This window comes from Eschrichtius robustus, chromosome 4 (assembly GCF_028021215.1).
Source record: "Eschrichtius robustus isolate mEscRob2 chromosome 4, mEscRob2.pri, whole genome shotgun sequence".
Taxonomy (NCBI): domain Eukaryota; kingdom Metazoa; phylum Chordata; class Mammalia; order Artiodactyla; family Eschrichtiidae; genus Eschrichtius; species Eschrichtius robustus.
This window is the reverse complement of record NC_090827.1, coordinates 109,672,398-109,699,365: the sequence shown is the minus strand read 5'-3', so window position 1 is coordinate 109,699,365 and position 26,968 is coordinate 109,672,398. Positions and strand designations below refer to the sequence as shown.

General features: G+C 39.6%; 1 protein-coding gene across 2 annotated transcripts in view; it reads left to right on the top strand.

Annotated features, from left to right (window-relative positions):
* The first annotated feature begins 9,058 nt into the window (after positions 1 to 9,058).
* The window catches only part of C1QTNF7 (C1q and TNF related 7), a 129,818-nt gene continuing 111,908 nt past the window's right edge, over positions 9,059 to 26,968 (top strand). For both annotated transcript variants that reach the window (XM_068543211.1, XM_068543208.1), the window contains exon 1: positions 9,059 to 9,303. The gene's annotated coding sequence lies outside the window, so the exon portion shown is untranslated. The remainder of the gene's footprint in view (positions 9,304 to 26,968) is intronic.

The following is a 26,968-nucleotide window of genomic DNA, read 5'->3' as shown; positions in this document are numbered from 1 at the left end:
TTTTACTTCTTCTTTTCCAATTTGTATTCTTTTCATTTCTTTTTCTTCTCTGATTGCCGTGGCTAGGACTTCCAAAACTATGTTGAATAATAGCGGTGAGAGTGGACATCCTTGTCTCGTTCCTGATCTTAGAGGAAATGCTTTCAATTTTTCACCATTGAGAATGATGTTTGCTGTGGGTTTGTCGTATATGGCCTTTATTATGTTGAGCTAGGTTCCCTCTATGCCCACATTCTGGAGAGTTTTTATCAGAAATGGGTGTTGAATTTTGTCAAAAGCTTTTTCTGCATCTATTGAGATGATCATATGGTTTTTATTCTTCAATTTGTTAATATGGTGTATCACATTGTTTGATTTGTGTATATTGAAGAATCCTTGCATCCCTGGGATAAATCCCACTTGATCGTGGTGTATGATCCTTTTAATGTATTGTTGGATTTTGTTTGCTAGTATTTTGTTGAGGATTTTTGCATCTATATTCATCAGTGATATTGGTCTGTAATTTTCTTTTTTTGTAGTATCTTTGTCTGGTTTTGGTATCAGGTTGATGGTGGCCTCATAGAATGAGTTTGGGAGTGTTCCTTCCTCTGCTATTTTTTGGAAGAGTTTGAGAAGGATGGGTGTTAGCTCTTCTGTAAATGTTTGATGGGATTCACCTGTGAAGCCACCTGGTCCTGGACTTTTGTTTGTTGGAAGATTTTTAATCACAGTTTCAATTTCATTACTTGTGATTGGTCTGTTCATATTTTCTGTTTCTTCCTGGTTCAGTCTTGGAAGGTTATACCTTTCTAAGAATTTGTCCTTTTCTTCCAGGTTGTCCATTTTATTGGCATAGAGTTGCTTGTAATAGTCTCTTAGGATGCTTTATATTTCTGCGGTGTCTGTTGTAACTTCTCCTATTTCACTTTTAATTTTACTGATTTGAGTCCTCTCCCTATTTTTCTTGTTGAGTCTGGCTAATGGTTTATCAATTTTGTTTATCTTCTCAAAGAATCCGCTTTTAGTTTTATTGATCTTTGCTATTGTTTTCTTTGTTTCTATTTCATTTGTTTCTGCTCTGATTTTTATGATTTCTTTCCTTCTGCTAACTTTGGGTTTTGTTTGTTCTTCTTTCTCTAGTTCCTTTAGGTGTAAGGTTAGATTGTTTACTTGAGATTTTTCTTGTTTCTTGAGATAGGCTTGTATAGCTATACACTTCCCACTTAGAACTGCTTTTGCTGCATCCCATAGGTTTTGGATCGTCGTGTTTTCATTGTCATTTGTCTCTAGGTATTTTTTGATTTCCTCTTTGATTTCTTCAGTGATCTCTTGGTTATTTAGTAACGTTTTCTTTAGCCTCCATGTGTTTTTATTTTTTACTTTTTTTCCCCTGTAATTCATTTCTAATCTCATAGCGTTGTGGTCAGAAAAGATGCTTGATATGACTTCAATTTTCTTAAATTTACTGAGGCTTGATTTGTGACCCGAGATGTGATTCTATCCTGGAGAATGTTCCATGTGCACTTGAGAAGAAAGTGTAATCTGCTGTTTTTGGATGAAATGTCCTATAAATATCAATTAAATCTATCTGGTCTATTGTGTCATTTAAAGCTTCTATTTCCTTATTTATTTTCATTTTGGATGATCTGTCCATTGGTGTAAGTGAGGTGTTAAAGTCCCCCACTATTATTGTGTTGCTGTCGATTTCCTCTTTTATAGCTGTTAGCAGTTGCCTTATGTATTGAGGTGCTCCTATGTTGGGTGCATATATATTTATAATTGTTATATCTTCTTCTTAGATTGATCCCTTGATCATTATGTAGTGTTCTTCCTTGTCTCTTGTAACATTCTTTATTTTAAAGTCTATTTTATCTGATATGAGTATAGCTACTCCACCTTTCTTTTGATTTCCATTTGCATGGAATATCTTTTTCCATCCCCTCACTCTCAGTCTCTATGTGTCCCTAGGTCTGAAGTGGGTCTCTTGTAGACAGCATATAGATGGGTCTTGTTTTTGTATCCATTCAGCAAGCCAGTGTCTTTTCGTTGGAGCATTTAATCCATTCACGTTTAAGGTAATTATCGATATGTATGTTCCTACTACCATTTTCTTAATTGTTTTGGGGGGTTTTTTTGTAGGTCCTTTTCTTCTCTTGTGTTTCCCATGTAGAGGAGTTCCTTTAGCATTTGTTGTAGAGCTTGTTTGGTGGTGCTGAATTCTCTTAGCTTTTGCTTGTCTGTAAAGCTTTTGATTTCTCCATCGAATCTGAATGAGAACCTTGCTGGGTAGAGTAATCTTGGTTATAGGTTCTTCCCTTTCATCACTTTAAGTATATCATGCCACTCCCTTCTGGCTTGCAGAGTTTCTGTTGAGAAATCAGCTGTTATCCTTATGGGAGTTCCCTTGTATGTTATTTGCCATTTTTCCCTTGCTGCTTTCAATAATTTTTCTTTGTCTTTAATTTTTGCCAAGTTGATTACTATGTGTCTCGGCATGTTTCTCCTTGGGTATATCCTGTATGGGACTCGCTGCACTTCCTGCACTTGGGTGGCTATTTCCTTTCCCGTGTTAGGGAAGTTTTTGACTATAATCTCTTCAAATATTATCTCTGGTCGTTTCTCTCTCTCTTCTCCTTCTGGGACCCCTATAATGCGAATGTTGTTGCGTTTAATGTTGTCCCAGAGGTCTCTTAGGCTGTCTTCATTTCTTTTCATTCTTTTTTCTTTATTCTGTTCTGCAGCAGTGAATTCCACCATTCTGTCTTCCAGGTCACTTATCCGTTCTTCTGCCTCAGTTATTCTGCTATTGATTCCTTCTAGTGTAGTTTTCATTTCAGTTATTGTATTGGTCATCTCTGTTTGTTTGTTCTTTAATTCTTCTAGGTCTTTGTTAAACATTTCTTGCGTCTTCTCGATCTTTGCCTCCATTCTTTTCCTGAGGTCCTGGATCATCTTCACTATCATTATTCTGAATTCTTTTTCTGGAAGGTTGCCTATCTCCACTTCATTTAGTTGTTTTTCTGGGGTTTTATCTTGTTCCTTCGTCTGGTATATAGCCCTCTGCCTTTTCATCCTGTCTATCTTTCTGTGAATGTCGAGGATTGTGGTAGTAATGACAGAATTATGCGACTCAGGAGAAGTGGGTTTGAGTGAAAACAGATTTGCTTTAGAGATATTAAACCTAAAGGGAATGTACTATCTCCAGGAAGTGAGAGTTAGCAGGCATCAGAAAATCAGGAATGATGCCAGGGGAGAGAGCTGGGTTGGTTCTGCAGATTCTAAATGGTGAATGACCAACTCATGAAAGAAGACGCTGCAGAGGGAAGAAAGTCAGGAGCTGAGTAAGGCACCTCAAAATTACGTGATATAGGTGAGCCATACATACAGGGGCGAAGGGTGGGAAAATGAGATTGTACCTCATTTTGAGGTACATTTTAAGGCAGATTTGAGAGACTGTACCTCAAGCTGTTGATTTCTTGGTAACCTTACAACAGTGCTCATGAGTCATTTAGCCATTAATTGGATATTGATTCACTGGAGGGCAACCAACCAAGATGGTGAACTAATTGCCATCATGTTGCATGAAGAACAGTTGAAAGCGCCAGAATCATTGAACATGGAAAAAGGAAGAGGAAGTTGTGGTGGAGGAGGGAGGCTGAGAGTTGCCTTCAGATATTGTAAAGGCTTTTATGGGTGGAAAATGGAGCAGGAATAGTCACTGTTACTTAGAGGATTCTTCTATGTTTTGTTGTGGTTCCTTCCCCTGGGAATCATCAAGCAGAATGGAGTAACCAACTGTCAAAGCTATGCAGATGGATCATGAATAGTATGAGAGTGAATTAAAACACCCTCAAATCTTCTTCCAAATCTGTGATCCTGGATCTACAAATAAGTCATCTCCTTTCCTAATTTTGACTATTTTCTATAGGCTGACCTGCTACCCTATATCGCTAAGAAAGTAAAAAGGGAGTTCAGATTTGCTCCCCATGACCAAAATCCATGATGAGTTAGCCAGAGACTGAAAACTCAAAGAAATGTCTTCTGCTCCATCTGTGTCTCCAATACCCAACAGTGATAAGCACAAAATACACATCTGTGTACTACCTGACAATTTGGAGAAGATCAGCACCTCCTATGTGGCTGCACCTTGAAGTTAGGATTGAATTACAGTCAGCCCTCCATATCCACCAGTTCAACACCTGCAAATTCAACCAACCATGGATAGAAATTTTTTTTTAATTCCAGAAAGTTCTAAACAGCAAAACTTGAATTTGCTTCATACCAGCAACTGTTTACATAGCATTTACACTGATTTATAACTATTTACATAGTATTTATTTTGTATTAGGTATTATAAGTATTCTGGAGATGATTTAAAGTATACAGGGAGGATTTGGGTAGGTTATATGCAAATACTACATCATTTGATATAAGGGACATGGACATCCTCAGATTCTGGTATCTGCCAGAGTCCTGGAACCTGTCCCCATGGGTACTGAGAGATGACTGTATTTCCTACCACTCTCAATAAATAACATTTCATTTGATCTCCAATCTCCCACCTTTAATAATATCTTCCAAGAGGAAGATGAAGTTTCCCAACAAGGTTCATTTCTTCTCTGGCTTCTTCCTCGATGTCTTCACATGTTTGATAAAACTCAGCAAAGGCTTTATTATAAAATCCAGATGAAACCACCTGGGATTCAGGATATAATTGGAAACTTGGCTGCTTTGATGCATGCAAAGGGGAAGAAATAAAGTCAACTATAAGAACACAAAGCTTAATATATGAAAAATGTTCAAACTTTGTAATTACATTCAGATAAGGAAGTACATGTTTTCCAAGAAAAACAACCTGCTGCCTCTAAGAGTTTAGAGTGTCTTTCAGAAGTAATCAGTACTCCAATGCAGTGGATGCTAAGGAAAATACATGATGTAAGCATATTTTCTTTATTTGGCATGAAGAATGTGTTTTAACCAGCATTCAAAAGTTTAGGTACTGGAACCAGACAACTTGGTTCAAATCCCAGCTTTGCTACTTACTGGCTGTGTGACTGGAATTAGTCACCTAATCTCTCTGTGCTTTAGGTTCCCCAGCCATAAAATGATGATAATGTTAGTATCTACCTTATAGGATTATTGAAAGGATAAAGTGAGTTAATACATTTACAGAGCACATAAAACAGTGCCTAGTATGTAGTTAGTGCTCAACAAATTGTGATTATTGTTGCTGTTGCTTTAAAATAGTAGAAGAGAAAAAGGCCTGCCTCTTTTTGAGTTTGTGGAATGAAGGAAGCCACATGTCCATTGGGAATTGCTCAAAATACCTGAGGTAGAAACAAAATATATCAACCAGGGCTTTCTATACCTCTGTTCAAAGACAGTATAAAAAAACACATGGCCTGAGTGGGGAGCAATTTTCAGAAAAGTTAGCTCTCAACTAGTATTAATGAGATATTTACCCATTTTTACAGAGGAGTAGCCTGGAACAGTCAATGCCAGGATGATGGCTTTGTTCTGTATACATAGTAAAACAAATGGTTTTTTTTTTTGGAGTTTACTAGTTAAAGGTTAAGGAGATTACTTAACTTGTAACTTGGAATTTATAACTTTCTTTATCCCCTGAGTTGAAGGTTGCTTCTGAAATCTGACAGTAAACCACTGGGCAATTTTCTTAATAAATGCATATATTTTGAAAGACAGGGAATAAATTTTGTTTTCAACATCTATTTCTCTCCCTAATCTTTCCATGGTTTCCAATTTATCTTGCCAATTAGCACACAATGTAGAAAACCTAAATTTATAGAAGTACTCACAACTGGCATTTAGCTAGACTCATTTTGCAATAGCAAGAAAGTGAGAAATTATGGTTAATATGAAAATAACTATCATTTGTTGAGCACTTATTGTTGTGTCAGGCCCTGTTCTGCATTCTTTACCTCTATTATCTCAATCGGTCTTCCAAGAATCTTTCAAGATAGCTATCTGTGTTAGAGTAACTGATGCTAGCTAACTCTGACAAATAAACCCCCAAACTCAGTGGGGGAACTCAATCTAGGTTTGCATATTACTGAATAATGTCTGATGCAGGTCACACAGCTTTCCTGGGTAGCAGGCCTCTAAAGGATGCCTTGAGGCGTGGGGTTCCTTCTATTATAGGGCTTCAGCACCTCTGAGTCTTTTGCTTCTTGCCCTGTAGACAGGGAGAAAGAAAGAATGTGGCGTAGGTATACCAGTTTCTACCTACCTCAGCCCACAATTAACCTACATTACTTTTGCTCAAATCCCATTGCCCAGAAATCAGTCACATGGTCAACCAAACTACAAGAGAGGCTGGGAAATGGTGAGGAAAATGTAGACACCAGTAAACACTTAAAGTATCCTCTATAGTTTACTCTCTGGTCACCAAATATATCGAGATTTCCTTCCCTCTTTTCAAACACAGAGCACACTTACCCCTCCCCAAAGGAACTCCCATCTGGTCATTGCATCCAGCTCAAAGTCCAGGACTCCTGGTTCTGTAAAGTTCCTGTTCTTGTCTAAGTCTGGATGTGGCATCTCTTGATCCAGTGTCCTATGAACCAAAAAGAAAGTGATCGATAAACCAGAATAACAAGTGTGCTCTCTCTCTCACACACACACAAACACAAATACACACAAAGTACAAATGTCAAAATAGCAATAGGATAACTATAATAAAAATTCCTGTCCAGAAAAGGAAAAAATGGGAGACACACAGCAGTCATTGATACTGCATATGGCCAGGCTGACACACCCACCCTCTGCCTTGTGGGTAGAGAAGATTCTTCATAAGGCACCAGATCCGCTCTCTTGGGGAACTCCTTGTCTGTTTTTCCCTATGGCCAGAAGTTGTGCCTTCCGAGAGGGTCCCCTTGTCCACCTCTGAGGTGTGTGTTGTAGAGCTGGCCCTCCACGCAGCCAACAGTCCACCTCCTGCTAGTGGAAGAAGTGGTTTTCAGTCTTTCATGACATTTTTCAGATAGGCTTACGGTTATTTTAACAATATAAGTCCCTCAAAAAAATTGGCAGTGTCTTGCAAGCCATCAAATTTATGTACTGTCTCTATTCCCTTTTATTTCTCTTTGTAATTTATCTATTTCTTTCTGGGGCTCATCTCATTCTTGAAACACTTGCCAATGCAGTCAATAGTGGCCACCACACACAACTAACGATTTTCCCCGCATTTTCCCCTTCTAGATCTACAAGGTTACTTGGCACACAGAACCTTCCAAGTTGTGGTAGGTGTCAGTTTAACCAAATGTTTTGTCGCTGCAAAACATAGCATCTCACCTTTCCAGCATTTGGTATCAGTTTTCCTTGCCACCCACCTCGTGACTATTAGGCCAATGCCACCAAGTTTAGGATTTTGTTAGAGCAGCAGCCCATGTCCATTACCCATTTTGGTACTGGTCAGGGGAAATAACGCTAGGCGCTGTGTTACATCAAGGTGACTCATAAATAGGTCTTGCTAAGTACCTTATACGTAGTGAGGTGCTTATTAATATTATTGAAAAATGCGGTATTAGGTGTATACATGCAAATCAGTTGTTTGAACATATTTGTATTTAATCTTTCACAATTAAGGAAACCAACACCTAAAGAAATTAAGTAACACATCAGAGATGTGTTACTGGAATCCGGAACAGATTGATCCAGATATATCTGGAATGGTTGATCCAGGTCTATGACACCACCTGTGCTTGTGCCTCTGGACGTCTCCTCAGTAGAAGCCAGAGCAAAAAATATGCTCCACCTTGTTCTCTGCTTTTATAGCAAAGGAAATCTGAAACCTGACCGTTTCCCTGTAGTTTCCGATCCTTTCTCTCTTTACGCTCTTTCAGAGGTATTACCCTCTATCCATAGCATAATAATAGTTACTTAAGATGACTCAAAAACACAGTGGAAAATAATCTGTAGTTTTTGAAACAATGAACGAGGTCTTTGTCTCAAAATTTATTTATGTCAGTTTACACAGTGAGCTTACTTAATGGATTGTGCCTGTGTCAACATTTCGATTCTCCACTGAGTGGTTTATTTGTTTAATGAATGTTTTCTGTATTCATTTAGGGAATTTTATTATACCATAACCATTCATTAAATCTGGCAGAGGTACACATTGTCATATGCTTACTCTCTGTACAAGCTTTGACATACTAACCTTCCTTATGGGAACATATATGCAAACCAAAATTGTCAAAACTGTTGGTTGATCCGAGCCTACACAATACTTTACTCATTCAGTAAATATTTATTAAGCACTTACCATTTATCAGGTGCTGAGCAAGACATGCTTTAAGATAGACTATAAATATTTTTTAAATCACCATTTTCAGTTGACCACACTTTACGTTTGCTGAAATGTCAATTCACAAATGTGTGTGTGTGTGTGAGAGACAGAGAGATTAATGGCAGTTTGGTAAGCGTGGTGGAAATCGTAAAAATTGCTAACACTGGTCACAGACTTAATGTCAGAAGATTTCTGCAGCTACACGGAAAGACCGCAAAGCAAATTTCCTTCCCCGAGTTATGATTTGCATACAGAATGAAGGTTAAAATAAGACCAATGCAAATAACATCATTTTAGACATTTTCCCCTCTTAGTAAAACATAATGTACACTAATTTAAATTTTCAAACAGATACATTAGGGAGAAATTGTATGGAAATAATTGTGTCAGCAAAAGTGATGTTTAAACACAATTTCACTAGCATTATTGCTCCATAAGTAGGGACCTAAACTTTCCTATGTGCTTTTTGCTTCCAGTGAAGTGATACCACTTGGTCTTAAGGCATCACTTTAAAAGACAAAAGCCACTTGAAGGAACACGGTGAGAAGAGCAATGCATAAAAGAGAGAAACAGAACTGTTTAGATATCTGAAACCCTTGCTTTTCATTTGCCTTAGCCTGAGGTTTGCAGAAGGACGTCACCTACTCCCACTGATTCCTAACAAGAGTATATATTAAGCTCTTTGAAATGTGAGTATTACGGGAAGGATCACAGTTGCTTTAAATTATAGAAGTTGGCAAGTGCCTGGGAGGGGAGGGAGGTTTTTTAAACTGAGAAAGACAGTTGCAAAACTTTGCACAGCAGCATGAACTCCAAGCTTCAAAAGCATTCTCACGCGCAGACGAGCACTTTATTTTTCATCAAGTTTTTTTTTGTGTTGTTTTGAAGCCGCTTTGAATGATAAACACATATTTTTGCTGTAAACTTTTTTAATGGTTTCTAAACTCATGGGACAACCAAAACAAGAAAGCCTCATGATTTGGGGGAAGGTTTGATGTCAGCAATGCCTAGAAAAGGTAAGCTTCTATTTTCACTGCAGTTTTTCTCTTTTTTTTCCCCTTCTACTTGGCCTTTGTCAACAATATTTACTGGAAAGACTTAAGACAGCTACTTGTAGAGAAATGGGGAACTTGTAGAAAGTATGTCAACAAATGATAAGTCAGAGGTCGGAAAACCTCAGCTGTAGTGTTTCCTCCTACTTTCATTCCGCTTGTCGCAGGAACAGCTGTGAACTATTTTTGACTGTATGAAAAATGCCATTTCTCTCAGAAAGTGTGTGAAGATCTTCAAAATCTCCAATCTGATGCACCTAGCATTTGCTAGTGTGGTGATGGGCTCATTTATTGCAAAGGTCAGATTGCCTATGTTTTCTTATCCCATTATATGCAACTCAACTTCCGGAGCTATGATCTTTCTATTAACTCAGAAATCTTTCCCATGGAAGATTTTAACATCCTTCCAGAAGGTCTCTGAAGTGTGCTTACTCTGACTTCTTATAAACTTGTTTTGCAGCCTATGTTTTTTAAAAGTTAATTAAATCGTTTGACTTTTCCTTTGGAGTGACATGAGAAGACCGTTATAGATGTTGTGTCCCGGGCAGAGTGAAAAAGTTCAACTCAAAATCTGTGAAGTTTTCATTGACTGGCAATGCTCTCATCTGAATAGGGTGGCTGTGTCTTCTTGATTGTGCCTCAGAAACAGGTAGGGAGCAGAGAGCCTAAGACAGTCCTGGTTTTTCTGTGCATGGGTCATAGGAGAAGCATCCTGTAGTTTTAGGTGGAGGGGCAAGTAAATGTCTGCTGTGTTATTATTATTTCCTGGAGAAAGTCTCTGTTATCAGTGTTGCTGTCTTTCCGAAGCAGAATTCCAGGTGCAAAAAACTAGATATCCACAGGGATCTGCGAATCCCCCCAGCAGGGTGCAATTTTAGCAGAGCTCACATTCATTCTTCATGCACACACATGTACTCAGAAAGCCCTGTAGGTTTGCTGGAGCTTGAGTGGTTTGGGACATCTAAGCGACCTCAGTCTGTGAAACCCACTGCTGCAGAAACTCTAGCAACAAGCCAGTTAGGCCTGGGTGAGAAAGTGAGATGCTGCCCGAAGACGTGGCTCTTGGGGTGCAAAGGGCTCTACCTGCTTTGCTGTACCAGCTGTTGATCTGTTTCTGGACTGTTTTTCCTCGTGTGTCAAATTCTGATGACATACAGTGGATTACAGCGACTTCCCCTGCCTTCTGTGATCTCAGGGAAAGGAGAGAAATTCAGATCAGAGAGAAGGATGTGATTGTAGAAAACCGAGAAGGCAGTTCCATCAACTCATGTCAAGGTCGCAGGGAGAAAGCATTACTTCCTTTCTCCATCCGCACTTGTGAATGAAGGAAGTGAGGGACCCCGCCTGCGGCTTCGCTGTCTTGCTCCTTCCCAGACCCTCTCTGCTCTCCCTCTCTCCCTCCTGTTCTGTCCAAGCCAGCCATGCAACCTCAAGAAAGGGAACGGTGGGTTGGACAGACAAGATGATTAGCATCTCCTCCTTCTCGTCCTCTTGGCCATTCCCAGGCCAGTTGGGGAAACCCCCACCCTATTTGGAGGGGGGTCTCCAGGACCCCACCCCGTGACCTCATCGCAGGCAGCCGGAGAGCTGGGATGGCCAGGGGTTGCGTGGCGCCTGAGTGTACCCTGGGGATGGGTGCGGCCACGAAATGCGCAGTGTGGCGTGAGGTGACTGCCAGGGATGGAGTGCGCACTTCCCATCTTGGGCTCCCATGGCAGCTGGCGGCATTTCTGGCAGCCAGACCCTCCAGGCCCCGCCTCTGGGCCCGAGGAGGCCCCAAAGAGGACAAAAACAAAAAAGGAGGGAGGGAGATGCAAGAGGGAAGAGACATGGGGACATATGTGTATGTATAACTGATTCACTTTGTTATGAAGCAAAAACTAACACATCATTGTAAAGCAATTATACTCCAATAAAGATGTTAAAAAAATAATTTTAAAAAAAGGCAATTAGAGTTTCTAATGAAGCCCCAAGCCAGCTGACTCATCTGAGGCACAGCCACTGGGGGGCTTTGTGATGAAACCTGGACAGAGCCCTGGAAAGGACAGGTCAGGGTTGTCCCGAAAAGGACACTGATGATCAGCCCATTGTGACCTAATCATGCCTCCTCACCTCAGAGAGGCTGAGAGAGAGGCAACATCTGCGAGGGACAAGGGGGGAGAGTATTAACTAATGAGCTGCCAGGGAGTGCAGGAGCCACGCTGTCTGAACCTGTAAAGAGTTTGAACCAGATTTAGCCCAGGTTGCCAACTACAGCCTCACACCACAAGTCTGTAGATCAGGACCTGAGAAGCCCCAGACTCCGGAATCAACCCCTAGGGCACCTGGGAAAAAGACACCATTGTAATTCAATAAACCTTAATTGTGTGTCTACTCAGTGCCAGAACCTTTATCAAGGCTCTTTGAACTTGACCCTTGACAGAGAGACCAAATGGTAACAGCCTGGAAAGTTCATGGCAAACACAAAGAGGAGCTTTGCAAATCAGCCTGCTGAAATCAAAGAGAGCTTCTAGTTGCATTTGAACTAGACCTTGGAGGAGGAGTAAAATATCATGGGAGAGACAAAGGGGTCAAGAGCATCCAGGCAGAAGCCAGGGGACAAAGGCACAGAGATGTAAAGGTCATGGCTGCTTTCCTGTGGGTGTTGAGGTGCTATTTCCCCAAGTGCATTTCAAGGAATACCAGTTTCATGGGTTATTAATAAGAGAATAACCAAAAGTATTTTCTGGACAGGCAAATTTGGGAAAGTGAAAAACTATACACCACAGAGGACCAGAACTCAGGCTCTCGGGTCACAAACATCTGACTTCAGATCCCTGCTCCACCCCTTAACTGCCATGTGAACTTGGACCCATTCAATCATCAGTTTCTTCATCTGTTAAGTGAGGATCATTATATACATTCTTATGGGGGCATTTTGAGGATTTAATTAGGGAATTCATGAAAAGGGCCTACTATCAACGTGTCTGGCATATATAAGAGCTCCATGAATTTTAGTTATTCTTACTAGCTATTAGATACTGATTTCTTTACTGCAGGAATTCTCACATGTTTTAGTTCCTTAACATGTCCTCTGTCTCTCCATGAGTGGGTCATTAGACTCTAATGTTTTCCAACTTGTTAGAATATGAAACCACTTCTTTTCTCCGAAGAGTATCACACAAACCATGCAACTCGGAATGCATGCTGGAAAATGATTGGGTTGGCCCAATGAGTTGAGGCTATGTGGTCTTCAAGCCAATGACGTTTCCTGAGATTTAATTGAAATTTATCAATATCCACCAGTCACTTCACGAATTATCTTCCATATTTCTATGAAACAAAAGCCCCCAAACTGGGATTCTCCTGTCAAAGGAAATTGACTTTTTTCTTAAAACTATTGTCAATTTTTAGAAGGAAGAGAAAAGTAACAGCAAAGCAAATTCTTGTCCGTCTTGGCTTTCACACCCAAAAGGCCAACCTCTGCCTATGGTTTGAGGGCCTGTGTATGGAGGGCAAAGCAAGGGCACAAGCTAAGATAAAACATGATCCCACCTTCAAGGAGTCATCAATTGGGTGGAGAAAATAAAACGTGTACTCTTATGTCTAAAATGCAAAATTAGGTTTACAAGGAAGGCTATAAGAGGGGTTCAAAGTGAATCAGAATTCAGAGAAAAGGAGACCTTGGGTCCCTGGAATAATCAGAGTAATAGGTAACATTCTTTGACATATACCAAGTGTAAGGAATTGTGCTAAGTACTTTACAATATGATAACCCATGTGTACTTTATAAGGTTACAAGGTGGGTGTTGACTTGCCCATTTCACAGATGAACAAACTGAGCCCTAGAGAAAAGCAGTAACCTGCCAGAAGTCTTCCAGGAAGTAAGGGGCAGAGTATGGTCTCAAACTCAAGTCCCTGTGCTGCTCTGTATCCCTTACCCAGGAAAGACTCTTCAGAGGAGATAATGTGTCACTTGGCCTTGAAGAGTGGATGAGGATTAATGGGAGGGGAATTTCAGGCAGTGAAAAGAGTATCAACAAAAGTATGAAAGAGACCAATGTGGGGAGTAGCAGGAAAGCCGCCCTGGTAGAACAAAGGGTGTGCAAAGATAAAGAGGGAAATGAGCTCAAAAGACTTGGTTGGATCTTAAAAGTTTTCACCACAAGAACAAAAATTTATAAGTATGTTTGGTGATGGATGTTAACCTGACTTATTGTGGTGATTATTTCACAATATATACAATTACTGAATCATTATGTTGTACACCTGAAGCTAATATAATGTCATATGTCAATCGTATCTTAATTTAAAAATAGCAAAAAAAATTAAGAAAATTCTAAAAAAGAAAATGTAGGAAAATGCATTAAGTTAGAAAATGTTAGAAAATAGTGTTATATTGTTATAGAAATGTATAATGAATAAAAAGTTATGTTATTTTCTGGAAAAATTAAAAAAAGACTTGGTTAAAAAAAAAAAAAAAAGGCGTGATTGGAATCAGATCCTAGAAAGCCTTGAATGCCAAACCACAAAGTTTGGATTTTTTTTAATGGAGGAATCACTAAAACTTTGTAAACAAGAAAGTAACGAGAACGTAACTCCCTGGTGGTTTATTAGAATAATAATTTAAGATGATTAATCGGTCTGTACAGCAGGGGCAGAGACTAAACCTCCAGTTAGGAAGCGTTGTTTGTCCAGGTGGGAGACGGCAGTAGTTGGTGCCACAGCAGCTAAGGGATGAAGATGCCCATTGGACCCAGTCTCCTAAACCTCCTACACCAAAGCCTTGACTGTCATAGTGGTCTTTCAAAACAACAACCTTGAGGCCTCACTAAATCCAGATTTAACCCTTAAGATGACAGGGGGTGGGAATGGAAGGTCCAAGAGGAGCTGGTTGACCTCTGAGAGCCTTCTCAGCTTTCAATCTCCATGGAGGTAAAACTCTAAGCACTTTTATGGAAATCACTAACCATACAGTTCCCTATTCCATCACCAGTTTCCAGACTTCATATCAAACAGGCATATTTCCCAAAGAACTTCAGAGTCCGCAAAATTTTTATGAGTTTACAGCTATGGCAATTACATAACAGTGGTAGCGGCATGCAGTGATTGGGGGATAGTGTATTTTAATATATCCCTTCAGGGGAAATTTTTATCCATCCTCTTGGCTGTCTGCCTTTTGCAAAATCCAACTGTCTACCTCTTGTGACTGAAAACTCTTCCTGCAGTGCGATACCACATCAGGATCTTGTGGTGCTTTGAATGACAGTTATTCATGCAGGGCTCGTATGACTTCCGCCAGTTCCCACATAGGGTGAGTTTCAGAGAGTATGAATGAATCCATCTTTAGATTTTCCAGTGCCTTACAACTATAGTAGGTCTGAATCAATCTACAAACACAGGTCTGCAAGAAATTTCATATTTTTCCATTTTATTTAATACAACTTAAATTTGATTCTAAGAGTTAATGGCAGCAGGAACTTTACTTTCAGAAATGATCAGGCTCCTACTCCCACAGATACCGATACCGGTGAGGTCTTCCTTCATGTCAGCTATGCCCACTTTTATAAATTGCCTGCCCCTTTGATGTCTGAGGATTCTGCTTTCCAGCCCTGCTTGGGAACTGGCAGTCACTGTCTAGCCAGGAACCTGGGGTCTGAGCAATCCTAGGCAGCCCTCCCCTCCGAGGTCTGGTCACACAGAGCGAGCGTTTCCACTTCTCACAGATCCACAATCCCTGAGCCCCAGTCCCTCCAGGTCTGGGGAAATGTCCCATCAAAGGCCCTGCATTCTCCCCTTTCCCACCATATACTCTTGGGCTTGGACTTTCAGAAAAGAAAGGAAAAAGGATTATTTTCAAGAAACTTCTGCTTCCTGCTCTGCCTATACAACCTTGAAACAAGGAAGCACAAAAAGCCAGGCAACATTCTTGGGATAAGTTGAGAGTGGAGAACACACACAAATAAATATTTCCCTAAGTTATTTTGTTGCATACCCAATAGGTATTCAATAATGGTCAGTGGAATGCATGTCCCAATAATTGATGAAATGGCTTCTCCAGAGTTGCTCAGTTTGCCACAAGAGTTTAGTAGAGGCTTTTTATTAAGAACCTACTATGTGCCAGTACTTTACATGTACTTACTATGTGTCCCCATTTTTCAGATGAGAGAGGTGAGTTACTTATCCAATGTCCTATGAGCACTAAGGGATGGAGTAGGTATTTAAAGTTGTTCCCATCTCTAAAACCCATACATTTTCCACCCTGCCACATGGACTCCTGGAAAGGATTCCTTATTCTCTAACAGAGCTCTGTTCTTGACTAATCCTTCAGTAGACATTTCCAATTAACATTTTTAAAATTTATTTAATTGAAGTAAAGTTGATATACAATGTTGCGTTAATTTCTGCTGCAGAGCAAAGCGATTCAGTTATACATATATATATATACATTTTTTCACATTCTTTTCCATTACGGTTTATCACAGGATATTGAGTATAGTTCCCTGTGCTATACAATAAGACCGTGTTGTTTATCCATCCGATATATAATACGTTGCATCTGCTAATCCCAAACTTCCAACCCATCCCTCCCACCCTCCTCCCCCTTGGCAACCACAAGGCTGTTTTCTATAACATTTGTTTTAAATAGAGATTTTTCCCACCATGAACATAGTGTGATTCTGTTTGACATACTGATAATCTCATGGAATGGCTTTTTACCCCATCTCATCACTCATCTGCAAGGCAGCAGAGAGGGAGACTTAATCCTATCTGAAAGATTAGAGCAAAGTAATGTGACTTGTCCAAGGCCACAGAGCTAGAAGGAAGCTCAAAGTCGAACATGCATTTGTCTGTCTCTGCCTCCAAGTCAAGGGGAAGAAGTTAGTCCTAATCAATCAAAAGCTAATTACAGGGCTTCCCTGGTGGCGCAGTGCTTGAGACTCTGCCTGCCAATGCAGGGGACACGGGTTCGAGCCCTGGTCTGGGGAGATCCCACATGCCGCGGAGCAACTGGGCCCGTGAGCCACGACTACTGAGCCTGCACGTCTGGAGCCTGTGCTCCGCAACAAGAGGCCGTGACAGCGAGAGGCCCTCGCACCGCGATGAAGAGTGGCCCCCACTTGCCACAACTAGAGAAAGCCCTCGCACAGAAACGAAGACCCAACACAGCCAAAAATAAATAAATAAATAAATAAATAAATAAATAAAATTTAAAAAAAAAAAGAATAGAGTCTCTTTAAAGATTCACATCAAATAAATGGCTCAAAAAAAAAAAGAAAAGCTAATTACAAACCAGTATTAAATATTTACACTTTTAGTGCCTTCTCATACTACCAATAACAGAAAACCATAGCTGATGTCATTGCTTTAAAACGCATCCTGCCAGATGGAGACTAATGATATTTGAGAGCTGTCATTAAAACTTTAGCTGGTGGCCTTGCCACCTCAAAGCAGCTTATTCTCTTAAACTGGTAAGTGATTGTTTCAGTTTCTTTCTTCCATCATTAATTTTTTTAGAAAAGACTTCTTAGGAATAATTTTGACCCCCGGCCACTCTAAAATCTAATTTAACATCAGTAGAATCTCAGCTTAGGGATTCTTTGAATTACCAACCCATTTTATCACAGGTGTTCATATCAGTTCCTCAGATCATTAGCAACCCCTCTTTTCTTTCACAATAAAGGCCATATTCCTTGGCATGGTCATAGGGGGGCTTTGAAAACCTGTCTCTTACCCACCTTCCTCTTTCCCTGCACCCCTACTGCTCCCCTGCACGTATCCATGTACCCATGTACACCAAATACCACAGACTAGGTGGTTTAAATAACAGAACTTTATTTTCTCACAGTTCTGGAAGCTAGAAGTTTAAGACCAAGGTGCCATAAGTTTGATCCCTTCTGAGGGCCTCTCTCCTTGACTTGCAGATGGCTGCCTTCTTGCTGTGTCCTCACGTGGTTTTTCCTCTGTGCAGAGCATCCCTGGTATCTCTCTGTGTGTCCCAATTTCCTCTTCTTATAAGGATACCAGTCAGATTGGATTAAGGCCCATCCTCAGGGCCTCACTTGAACTTCATCACCCCTTTAAAAGTTGGTATCTCCAAATAGTCACATGGTGAGGTACTTCAACGTGTGACTTTTGGGGAAGCCCAATTCAGTCCGGAACAACCCAAAAGCTATGCACAGTGAAGTCTTCACAGTTTCTCATGCATCCCTTTTCTCCATATGACATAGGTCTAAAGAATTGAGTCTATTCCCTTGCCTTTGTATAAATTATGTTGAGCCATATACAACTGCTGGCCTTCAACCATTCTATTACCTACAAAAAATGGCAATTTAATATAATTCCAATATAATTTAGAGACTTAAAAACTCTCATTTCTTGAAAACAAATTATGTGTGGTGTCCTTATAATATTACAGAAATTGTTGGTCATCCTCCTGTTTGTCCTTGAGTCTGAGATAAAATGGTCTCCAAAAAGACTTTGAGAATTTGTCCACACTACAGACCCTACCTTCAGCTTCAACGCAAGCCATAGCAAAAAGCTCATACTTAATAAAGCAGCCTCTTCCATTAAAATACCACTGGTCACCAGAAAGTTCTTTCTTATGTCAGAATCTGGCTCTTTTTAAATGGTTCTCCCCTGGTCCTTGTTCTGCTTTTAGCAGTAGCAGGAAGTCCACCTCTTTCCTCTGGCTTCTTAAATATTTAAAGACCATCACCACCTCCCTTCCTAACTCTCTCTAGGGTATCCCTGGACTTGCAGGGAGGAATTTCCCCAGACACTATGTGGTTCACCAAAAATATTCATGCCTCTCTTGAAATGACATCTATACCTGAACACCAGATACCAGATGAGTTTCACATCTAGTGCTAGCTCCATATCAATTTCCTGGGATGGATCACAGCTACACAGAGCCCTGTAGTGAGAAAAAATCTGAACCCAATCTAAGGTTAGCAGGAAAGAACGTAGAGTTTGATTAGTGATGCCCTAGGGAGAAGCAGATACTCTCCAGAGCTGCACTAACTACTACTCTGGATACTGTCTGACAGCCTAGGGCACAGGGGAGCTATTACTGTCTGTGATTTAAATACTCTATTTTCCTTAATGCTAAATTTGCATCAGCTTTGCTAGTCAGCCAATCTCATAAAAACAACAACAACAACAACTAAGACACTCAGATTATTCTTTAACTTAGTTACAGCAAAGCCTATTTTCATCCGTGCTGTGGTGCTGCTTTTCTTCCTAGTTAACTAAAAAAATGAAGAATCTGGAACTGTGATCTCCTTTTGTGGCAGTTTCAGTCCTAACCCTTCCTGGTTGTGTGATTGTGGGCAAGTTATTTGAATGCTCTGAGCCTCTGTTCATCACTGAAAATGAGAACAATAAGTACCTACTCCAGTGGACCCATTGGTATCTTAAATAAGATATTATGTGAGAAAAATTTGCAAGTCAGAAGGTGAAATACAAATACTAGTTAATGTTAGGAGCCTGCTAGTTTTGGCTGGCCAGCTAATTTTTGACCTCAGCCTCTCTGTCTTAGGGGATTTCTTCTCACTGGACAAACTGACATCTAGTAGGAGATTAGAAACAGAAGTACAAGCAAGAGGAATGGACACACACTAGATACTCAGTGAATGGACTTGCACGTGAATGTAAACTCGTCAAGGGAACGGATTCCGGCCAAGATGAAAGTGTTTCCACCATGTTGTCAAAGCAAAATGATGAGTGAAATCCAGAGTGCCTCTCCCTGGTTGTTTTGATTATTCAAGGCCAAAGATGTTTGGTTTGGGATGATTTGTGCTTTCCATTTGCTTACACAAATCTACATTGCTGGCCTAATGCTTTTGCCTGCGAAAGAAAATATACCCATTTCTCTGGGTGTTGTCAGCAGCATATTAGCGTAGCTCTGCACCATATACTGCATCAGGGGCGACAATCCTAAATCTACAGGACCAAGCTGTTGCGCATGAATGAATAAGCATGTGGCAGAGACCCAGGAGGCCGGAAACCACACTCTCCACCTAACATGGGCAGTCACCACCTGCTCCAGTGGGGGGTGTCCAGGCGCAATGTGACGCTATGGAGACAGATCTTCAGATTTTTCAAGAAAAGCCACATAATCTGGATCTTTATGTGACATGTTCCGATCTGAAAAACACTTGCTGCGTTTCTGACCTATAGAAATGACAACGTCATATGGTTCAACCTAATATAATCTAGAGACATAAAAACTGTTCCCATTTTCCTGCTATGTGGGAAACCTCAGGAGCCCTCACCCTTCAAAAAAATTTCTTTTTTTTGCACACACACACACTATTAATAACAGTAGCTAATACAGAGCACTTCCTACACAGAGGTATACATCTAGATAAACCCTCATTTAATCCTCCCAACACACCTGTAAGGTTGGTACTATGTTTAATCCTATTTTACAAATGACACCCAAAGCCCCACCATCAGTTTTTAGTGACACATATGTACGTGAATACATGATCCCCTTGCCAACAGAGCCTGAGTCCTTCTGTCTCTTGAATTTCAGGAAGAAAAGTAAAATGTATTTTACTGCCCGTGTGCCCAGAGATGGGCAAGGTGGGGTGAACAGTGATTCTCCTGGCCGCTTCTGCTAACTTTAAATCTCCATATGCCTTGTGTTAGTCCACTAAGGCTGCCATAACAGGATAATACCACAGGCTGGGAACTTAAACAACAGAAATTTATTTCCTTGTGGTTCTGGAGGATGGAATTCCAAGATCAAGGTGCCAGCAGGGTTGGTTTCCAGCCAAAACTTCCTTTCTGGCTTGCAGATGGCCAGCTTCTCTCTATGTCTTCACATGTCAGAGAAAGAAACAGAGAGAGAGAGATCTGGTGTGGTGTCTCTTCCTCTTCTTACTTTTTAATTTAATTTAATTTTTTCTGATATCTTTATTGGAGTATAATTGCTTTACAATGGTATGTTATTTGCTGCTGTAAAACAAAGTGAATCAGCAATATGTATACATATATCCCCATATCTCCTCCCTCTTGCATCTCCCTCCCACCCTCCTATCCCACCCCTCTAGGTGGACACAAAGCACCGAGCTGATCTCCCTGTGCTATGTGGCTGCTTCCCACTAGCGATCGATTTTACCTTTGGTAGTGCATATACGTCCATGCCACTCTCCCAATTTGTCCCAGCTTACACTTCCCCATCCGTGTGTCCTCAAGTCCATTCTCTATGTCTGCATCTTTATTCCTGTCCTGCCCCTAGGTTCTTCAGAACTATTTTTTTTTTTTTATATTCCATATATATGTGTTAGCATACAGAATTTGTTTTTCTCTTTCTGACTTACTTCACTCTGTATGGCAGACTCTAGGTCCATCCACACCACAAATAACTCAATTTTGGTTCTTTTTATGTATGAGTAATATTCCATTGTATATATGTGCCACATCTTCTTTATCCATTCATCTGTCGATGGACACTTAGGTTGCTTCCATGTACTTCTTATTGTAAATAGAGCTGCAGTAAACATTGTGGTACATGACTCTTTTTGAATTATGCTTTTCCCAGGGTATATACCCAGTAGTGGGATTGCTGCATTGTATGGTAGTTCTATTTTTACTTTTATAGGAACCTCCATACTGTTCTCCATAGTGGCTGTATCAATTTACATTCCCACCAACAGTGCAAGAGGGTTCCCTTTTCTCCACACCTCTCCAGCATTTGTTGTTTGTAGATTTTTTGATGATGGGCATTCTGACAGGTGTGAAGTGATAACTCATTATAGTTTTGATTTGCATTTCTCTAATGATTAGTGATGTTGAGCATTCTTTCATGTGTTTGTTGCCAATCTGTGTATCTTCTTTGAAGAAATGTCTATTTAGGTCTTCTGCCCATTTTTGGATTGGTTTTTTTGTTTTTTTGATATTGAGCTGCACGAGCTGCTTGTAAATTTTGGAGATTAATCCTTTGTCAGTTGCTTCATTTGCGAACATTTTCTCACATTCTGAGGGTTGTCTTTTCGTCTTGTTTATGTTTTCCTTTGCTGTGCAAAAGCTTTTAAGTTGCATTAGGTCCCAATTGTTTATTTTTGTTTACATTTCTATTTCTCTAGGAGGTGGGTCAAAAAGGATCTCGCTGTGATTTATGTCATAGAGTGTTCTGCCTATGTTTTCCCCTAGGAGTTTACAGTGTCTGGCCTTACATGTAGGTCTTTAATCCATTTTGAGTTTATTTTTGTGTGTGGTGTTACGGTGTGTTCAAATTTCATTCTTTTACTTGTAGCTGTCCAGTTTTCCCAGTACCACTTATTGAAGAGGCTGTCTTTTCTCCATTGTATATTCTTGACTCCTTTATCAAAAATAAGGGGAACATATGTGCATGGGTTTATCTCTGGGATTTCTATCCTGTTCCATTGATCTATATTTCTGTTTTTGTGCCAGTACCATACTGTCTTGATTACTGTAGCTTTGTAGTATAGTCTGAATTCAGGGACTCTGATTCCTCCCACTCCATTTTTCTTTCTCAAGATTGCTTTGGCTATTCGGGGTCTTTTGTGTTTCCATACAAATTGTAAAATTTTTTGTTCTAGTGCTGTGAAAAATGCCACTGGTGGCTTGATAGGGATTGAATTGAATCTGTAGATTGCTTTAGGTAGTATAGTCATTTTCACAATGTTGATTCTTCCAATCCAAGAACATGATATATCCCTCCATCTGTTTGTATCATCTATTATTTCTTTCATCAGTGTCTTATAGTTTTCTGCATACAGGTCTTTTGTCTCCTTAGGTAGGTTTATTCCTAGGTATTTTATTCTTTTTGTTGCAGTGGTAAAAGGGAGTGTTTCCTTAATTCCTCTTTCATATATTTCATCATTTGTGTAGAGGAATGCAAGAGATTTCTGTGCATTAATTTTGTTTCCTGCTACTTTACCAAATTCATTGTTTAGCTCTAGTAGTTTTCTGATAGCATCTTTAGGATTCTTTACGTATATATCATGTCATCTGCAAACAGTGACAGTTTTATTTCTTTTCCGATTTGGATTCTTTTTATTTCTTTTTCTTCTCTGAATGCTGTGGCTAAAACTGACAAAACTATGTTGAATAATAGTGGTGAGAGTGGACAACCTTGTCTTGTTCCTGATCTTAGTGGAAATGGTTTCAGTTTTTCACCATTGAGAATGATGTAAGCTGTGGGTTTGTCATATATGACCTTTGTTACGTTGAGGTAAGTTCCCTCTATGCCTACATTCTGGAGGGTTTTTATCATAAATGGGTGTTGAATTTTGTTGAAAGCTTTTTCTGCATCTATTGAGATGATCATATGTTTTTTCTCCTTCAGTTTGTTAATATGGTGTATCACATTGATTGCTTTGCGTATATTGAAGAATCCTTGTATTCCTGGGATAAACCCCACTTGATCATGGTGTATGATCCTTTTAATGTGCTGTTGGATTCTCTTTGCTAGTATTTTGTTGAGGATTTTTGCATCTATGTGCATCAGTGATATTGGCCTGTAGTTTTCTTTCTTTGTGACATCTTTGTCTGGTTTTGGTATCAGGGTGATGGTGGTCTCATAGAATGAGTTTGGAAGTGTTCCTCCTTCTGCTATATTTTTGAAGATTTTGAGAAGGATAGGTGTTAGCTCTTCTTTAAATGTTTGATAGACTTCACCTGTGAAGCCATCTGGTCCTGGGCTTTTGTTTGCTGGAAGATTTTTAATCACTGTCTCAATTTCAGTGTTTGTGAATGGACGGTTTGTATTTTATATTTCTTCCTGGTTCAGTCCCAGAAGGTTGTGTTTTCTAAGAATTTGTCCATTTCTTCCAGGTTGTCCATTGTATTGGCATACAGTTGCTTGTAGTAATCTCTCATGATCCTTTGTAGTTCTGCAGTGTTGGTTGTTACTTCCCCTTTTTCATTTCTCATTCTATTGATTTGAGTCTTCTCCCTTTTTTCTTGATGAGTCTGGCTAATGGTTTATCAAGTTTGTTTATCTTCTCAAAGAACCAGCTTTTAGTTTTATTGATCTTTGCTATTGTTTCCTTCATTTCTTTTTCATTTATTTCTGATCTGATCTTTATATTTCTTTCCTTCTGCTAATTTTGGGGTTGTTTTGTTCTTCTTTCTCTAATTGCTTTAGGTGTAAGGTTAGGTTGTTTATTTGAGATGTTTCTTGTTTCCTGAGGTAGCATTGTATTGCTACAAAGTTCCCTCTTACAACTGCTTTTGCCACATCCCATAGGTTTTGGATCGTCGTGTTTTCATTGTCATTTGTTTCTAGGTATTTTTTGATTTCCTCTTTGATTTCTTCAGTGATCTCTTGGTTATTAAGTAGTGTATTCTTTAGCCTCCATGTGTTTGTATTTTTTACAGTTTTTTTTTCCTGTAATTGATATCTAGTCTCAGAGCTTTGTAGTTGGAAAAAATACTTGATATGATTTCAATTTTCTTAAATTTACCAAGGCTTCATTTGTGACCCAAAATATGATCTATCCTGGAGATGTTCCATGAGCACTTGAGAAGAAGGTGTATTCTGTTGTGTTTGGATGGAATGTCCTATAAATATCAATTAAGTTCATCTTGTTTAATGTATCATTTAAAGCTTCTGTTTCCTTATTTATTTTCATTTTGGATGATCTGTCCATTGGTGTAAGTGGGGTGTTAAAGTCCCCTACTATGATTGTGTTACTGTCGATTTCCCCTTTTATGGCTGTTAGCATTTGTCTTATGTATTGAGGTACTCCTATGTTGGGTGCATAAATATTTACAATTGTTATATCTTCCTCTTGGTTTGATCTCTTGATCATTCGTAATGTCCTTCTTTGTCTCTTGTAATAGTCTTTATTTTAAAGTCTATTTTGTCTGATATGAGAATTGCTACTTCAGCTTTCTTTTGATTTCCATTTGCATGGAATATCTTTTTCCATCCTCTCACTTTCAGTCTGTATGTGTCCCTAGGTCTGAAGAGGGTCTCTCGTAGACAGCATATGTACAAGTCTTGTTTTTGTGTCCATTAAGTCAGTCTCTGTCTTTTGGTTGGATCATTTAATCCATTTACTTTTAAGGTAATTATCGATATGTATGTTCCTATTACCATTTTCTTAATTGTTATGGGTTTGTTTTTGTAGGTCCTTTTCTTCTCTTGTGTTTCCCACTTAGAGAAGTTCCTTCAGCATTCATTGTAGAGCTGGTTTGGTAGTGCTGACTTCTCTTAGCTTTTGCTTGTCTGTAAAGGTTTAAATTTCTCCGTTGAATCTGAATAGATCTTTCCTGGGTAGAGTAATCTTGGTTGTAGGTTTTTCCCTTTCATCACTTTTAATATGTCCTGCCACTCCCTTCTGGCTTGCAGAGTTTCTGCTGAAAGATCAGCTCTTAACCCTATGGGGATTCTCTTTTATGTTATTTGTTGTTTTTCCCTTGCTGCTTTTAATATTTTTTCTTTGTATTTAATTTTGGTAGTTTGATTAATATGTGTCTTGCCATGTTTCTCCTTGGATTTATCCTGTATGGGACTCTCTGTGCTTCCTGGACTTGATTAACTATTTCCTTTCTCATATTAGGGAAGTTTTCAACTATAATCTCTTCAAATATTTTCTCAGTCCCTTTCTTTTTCTCTTCTTCTGGGACCCCTATAATTCGAATGTTGGTGCATTTAATGTTGTCCCAGAAGTCTCTGAGACTGTTCTCCATTCTTTTCATTCTTTTTCTTTATTCTGCTCTGCAGTAGTTATTTCCACTACTTTGTTTTCCAGATCACTTATCCGTTCTTCTCCCTCAGTTATTCTGCTATTGGTTCCCTCTAGAGAATTTTTAATTTCATTTATTGTGTTGTTCATCGTTGTTTGTTTGCTCTTTAGTTCTTCTAGGTCCTTGTTAAACGTTTCTTGTATTTTCTCCTTTTTATTTCCAAGATTTTGAATCATCTTTACTATCATTACTCTGAATTCTTTTTCAGGTAGACTGCCTATTTACTCTTCATTTGTTTAGTCTGGTGGGTTTTCACCTTGCTTCTTCATCTGCTGTTGTGTTTCTCTGTCTTCTCATTTTGCTTAACTTACTGTGTTTGGGGTCTCCTTTTTGCAGGCTGCAGGTTCGTAATTCCCATTGTTTTTTGTGTCTGCCCCCAGTGGTACGGTTGGTTCAGTGGGTTGTTTAGGCTTGCTGGTGGAGGGGACTGGTGCCTGTGCTCTGGTGGATGAGGCTGGATCTTGTCTTTCTGGTGGGCAGGACAGCATCCAGTGGTGTGTTTTGTGGTGTCTGTGACCTTATTATGATTTTAGACAGCCTCTCTACTAATGGGTGGGTTTGTGTTTCTTTCTAGCAGGACAGGAGTACAAGCTCTTCCTCTTCTTATAAGGACACATGTTCTGTTGGATCAGGGCCCCACCCTCATAACCTCATTTAACCTTAATTACCTCCTTAAAGGTCCTACCTCCAAATATAGTCACATTGAGGATTGGGGCTTCGACCTCTGCATTTGGGGGGTGGGGACACAATTAAGTCCTTCTCACCCAACCTCTTCTACAGATAATCAGCCTCTCCTGCCTTTTTCTCTTTTCCACCCTTACCCTTAGACTTCTTCCCACCCAGCCCACGCCATTCAGCCATTTCCCTCTTTCTACCCTATTCTTTGTGTCCTTCAGTTCATTATTCTACACAGCTTCTCTTTTCTCACTTTCTGTAACCTCCTCTTCATGCATTCTCCTCCTATTTCTCTCTTCCTCTACTTTCTCAGCCTTTCTCTTTCATCCCAATCATCACCTTCTCCAAAGTCCTCTCCCCTCTCTTCATTTTCCTCTTGTCCTCTTCTCCACAACAACCCTTGAAGTCTAAATTCTATTTTTTGTTTGTTCGTCTTTACACTTCATACCCTGTAGGATGTACACCCCCATAACTGGAGTGCCCCAAGCAGTGCCTGGTACATAGTAGAAACCTCATAAGTGTCAGAATGCCCCTTTTACACAAGATTTGAGGCAAGTTAAAAGAAATGTGCAAAATGAAGCAATTTAAGTGAAAATTAAAAAGTCAAAGCCCTGAGGCAAAAGGGAAACAAAATATGTGAACCACAAGACCCAATTTGGTTACTGTGATTGAGCGTGAAATTTCACTTCCTGGAAGCCAAATGCATAGTCCTTTCAGACTTAAAGTGACCCATGTATTCTCTGGTGTGCTGGGGTAAAGAAAGTACTGGAGGAGAAGAAATGAATTCCTTTCCTCTTGCCCTGACCCGGGCAACTGTTTTCTCCATATCTCAGCTTTCTTTTCAACAGTTCATTAATCTCTCACTGGCTATCCAGTGTTGTATTATGTTTAAAGCTCACTCAAATCCTGTTTAGAATATTGTTTTGTGTAGTAAAGAATGCAAATCTTATAATGAAGGCAATTTGTAGTTGAGGGTATTTCTAGGAGGTTGCTAAAGGAAATCCGCAGTATTGTCAGTGTCGTGTCAAATCCAGAACTCACAAAGCAGAGCCTGCGATATTTTATTTGTAGACAATCAACTAGAATGTATAAATTATTACTGGCAGATGATTATAATTCCGAATCCCTAACACTAATAAAAGGAAACCCAGAGCATCTTGATAAGAATCTTTTTGTTTTTGTTTTGTTCCTGGAAGTCAGTAGAACAGCAGTTGTATGTGGTTATATTAGTCTCAAGATACTTAAT